Source organism: Chanodichthys erythropterus, chromosome 6 (assembly GCF_024489055.1).
Source record: "Chanodichthys erythropterus isolate Z2021 chromosome 6, ASM2448905v1, whole genome shotgun sequence".
In the NCBI taxonomy this organism is placed as follows: domain Eukaryota; kingdom Metazoa; phylum Chordata; class Actinopteri; order Cypriniformes; family Xenocyprididae; genus Chanodichthys; species Chanodichthys erythropterus.
In genome coordinates this window covers 20,803,275-20,807,512 of record NC_090226.1, presented here as the reverse complement: position 1 = coordinate 20,807,512, position 4,238 = coordinate 20,803,275, and positions in this window count along the sequence as shown.

Genomic DNA, 4,238 nt, shown 5'->3' with positions numbered 1-4,238 from the left:
ATCTACTAAGGTTGCTCTGATTTCATTTGAAAGTGTTTGTCTTCTTTGGCCATGAACTCCTCTACCTGCTCTACCCCTACCTCTCACTCTTCCTCCCCCTCTTATTCTCAACCTCCCTCTTCCTCTTCCTCTTCCTCTCTCTGCAATGTCTTCCATTGTTGTTGTAAAAAAAAAAAGGTTCTCACCTGTGGTCTTTTCATAGTGCTTACATCCTGATTGAAGTGTTAACAATTAACCACTGAGGTGTTTGGCCAGGTGGCACATGTAATTGGCCAATTAGCTCATGTAGTGTCATTTTGAATGGCAGTGTTTTGAAATGGCAAACATGTGACTTTATGTCAGATTGTTGTGTCTTATGCAGAGAACTGTATTTAGTGAATTTAAAAAGTGCTATTTTGAAATGCAAAATGTGTGTAAAACAGAAAAGGTGTTTAGACTTTTGGAGACTTGAGAAGAAGTTTTGCTCTCTGTGTGTCAGTTTAAATAATTGTGCTGTGCATGTCATTTTAGTGTGTTAGCAATTGGAAAAAACTGTAATACAATTCATGTCGTTTTCATACAAAATGCAGTCAATTAACACTTTTCTAAAATGCTTAAATTTTCTTTTCATATAAGCTTACCTCATACCAAAATCATGGATTTTTCTCATCTTATTTGCAAATGCTTAAACACAGCAAGTCAGAAATGAAGACCTAATGTTCCAATCTTTAAATATAGGATAAAACCTATACTTCTGCAACAACAGCAGCAGCTCATAAGTATTGAAAATATACATATAACACATACTGAAACAATTGATAAGTATTTTTAATTAGCAGATCATTTAAATATTTGGCAGATTCCAGTCTCAGTAAAATAGGACTCTTTGAATTGGATTTGTTCAGTGTGTATGAAGAACAACACAGAGGAGCAGAGAGAAAATAATATCTGGGTGAGGGAGAGGAATTGATGAAGGAGGAGAGGAGAAGTTTGATCAGGACAAGTGAGAAGAAGAGGTAGAGGAGAGGAGGAAGAATGTGTGCTGGATTGTGCATCTCTATGGTTTTCCCCCTTACACATGATGAACCTAGGAAAGCTTATTTCTGCCATAAATAGAAAATAAAAAAAGGTAATTGTGACTTTTTATCACAATTCTGAGAATAATAAAAGTCATAATTGTGAGACATAAACTCAGAATTGCAAAATAAAAAATATTTTTGATAAAAAGTCACAATTACCTTTTATGCTTTTTTATTCTTTGGTGGAAAAAAAGCTTCCATAATAACCAAAGACCATGTATGTTGGATTTGTTGTTGATCAATGGCAGCAATTTCATGTTTTCATTTCAGTAAAAGCTTTATACTATAATGATTCCACAACCATTGTTTCATATTTACACAATATGTGGTCTGCACAGGGCACTAGCCTCCAAGTGGACACCATCCCACCCTCATGAGTGCACCATCAACACCACACACCCACCCCCAGAAAGAGATTTCAACCAACAGGGACACTATAGTTCTGCATAAGGGACTCAATTGACCAGTAGTTGCCCTGAGCAATTCTGTTACTTTCTTCTTCTTCTTCTTCTTCTCTTTTTCTACTGCACATTCAATAAAATAATGACTCTCTTCTGTTGCCAAGAATGCACACATTCAACACTCAACCAAACATGTAGAACGGCTTACATGCATTATAATTTTACTGCAGTAAAAGGAAACTGAATTTTAAAAACTATGAATTTCATATTTTCTGCAGGTAGAACTGAAACATGCAGTAATGCAGTTTTCATAATGCCATCAGCTGTTAGTATTTTGACAGTCATTGAACTTTGATTGACAATATGTTAATGTTGGATAGAAAACTAGTTCTAGAGTTTTGACAGAACGACTCGATCATGAATCAGGTTTGCTGTGTTTTGATAGAGTTAGTATGTGTAGAAAAAGGTTTTTAGCATTTTGAAATGTAGAGTTTGTGTTTATATAACAAAATATGATTCTGAGCAGAAAATTAACTATTTGGCTAATTGTGTGATGTAGGTGCGTTGCTGTGTTAAGAGTTTAGAAAAAGTACTTTACAGTTTTTCTCAGTCGCTTTGGTACATTTCTCAGATCAGAATTGAAATTCTCAAAACTACCTGTTCAATTCTCACATCATTGTGTCACTTGTGCACATCAAAAAAGCAGTTTCTCATTTCTTTGAACAAGTTGCAAATGCTTTGGTACATCCATGCAAATGATTATGTACAATTCTCTGTTGTTTCCTACATTATCAGTTGCTTATGTCATGTTGATCAAAATGTATTATATTGGGTCTCTGTTGAATAGTCTCACCCCCCACAACATTTAGGCACAAGCTCATAGCATAAGTCTTTACATGCAAAATGGTTGAACAAGTTATCATAATATGTCAAGCATATTTCTATACTTTCTATATTTCCATTAGACTTTTTTCTAAATCTGTCCTGAATTGGTAAATTGCTCCCAGGTGAATCTTGACTTTCTCTAACGACATGACTCAATGACTCAATGACATGTTCTGTCAATAAAATACAGTACAAACAGTAAGAGAGTAAATTTGAATCTTTTCCATTCTCTTGCAATTACACTCACACATACACTAAGATGTAACTTATAATTGACAATACAGTTTTTCTCAGTCGCTTTGGTACATTTCTCAGATCAGAATTGAAATTCTCAAAACTACCTGTTCAATTCTCACATCATTGTGTCACTTGTGCACATCAAAAAAGCAGTTTCTCATTTCTTTGAACAAGTTGCAAATGCTTTGGTACATCCATGCAAATGATTATGTACAATTCTCTGTTGTTTCCTACATTATCAGTTGCTTCTGTCATGTTGATCAAAATGTATTATATTGGGTCTCTGTTGAATAGTCTCACCCCCCACAACATTTAGGCACAAGCTCATAGCATAAGTCTTTACATGCAAAATGGTTGAACAAGTTATCAAAATATGTCAAGCATATTTCTATACTTTCTATATTTCCATTAGACTTTTTTCTAAATCTGTCCTGAATTGGTAAATTGGTGAATCTTGACGACATGACATGACTCAATAAGGACATGACTCAATGACTCAATGACGTTCTGTCAATAAAATACAGTACAAACAGTAAGAGAGTAAATTTGAATCTTTTCCATACTCTTGCAATTACACTCACACATACACTAAGATGTAACTTATAATTGACAATAATTGTCATCAAAACTTTAGCCATAGTTTCCATCAGAACGTCCCTCCAGAGTAAACGGTTATATTGAGAACATGACTAAACAATTTGACTGTCTTATCCGTACACAATGACACAAGGACTTGTCATTCTGATGGCACTGACATGTTCATTGACACAGATATTTACTTTTGAGAGATGAACTAAGGATTTTGAGTAAGAGAGTGGCTTTTGCAGGTTATCCATGGGGTTTTGCTATTTGTACAAATTGTTTTGAGAAATGCACTTACTGTTTTGCAAATTGTGAGTTTGATTCGAGAAATGTACCAAAGCGACTGAGAAAAACTGTAAGTATTGGTAAACGCTTGTTAGCAATTGAAAAAAACTGTAAAGTGTGAAACAGCGCCTCCATCCGGCCATAGAATGCAGTCAATGAATTCTAACAGACATATCACATTTCTTCCAGAGAGAGGCGGTATAGTACCAATAATATGATACAGTACAGCACATTAGTGCAAATCAGCAATTCCCATTACTGAAATGATTTAACATTTAAAAAAGATTACAAATTTGAAAGTGAGAGGAGGTAATATCTGAAGTTAACAAGTAAAATGGAAATGCACGGTCATAAAATGACTGTAGTCTAGTCACATTATTATAAACATTATCTTTCACTTCTATCCCAATGAACGAGAACGCAAAAGACTGAGTCTCTCTGTATCGCTCAGGCTGCACTGCAGTGTCTATTCACAGGCGCGATCCCGCTACTGATCGGCACGGGGGCTTTGACCTGCTCCGTCTCCGACCTGGGCCGGTTCACCCCTCCTTAGACGACCTGGTGGTCCCGGGCTCCCCCAGGAGCACCATATCGATACCGAACTTAGTGCGGACACCCGATCGACATAGTCCACTGCAGCCCAGAAGCCCTGAGCTCAAGCGATCCTCCAGCCTCAGACTCCCAGTAGCTTGGATTACAGGCGCGCGCCACTGCACCCGGCGAGAGCTGCGAGAATCAGCGCTGCTACTGAATCTAGTGCGCTCACAGAAGACAGTTTTATATTTACAGT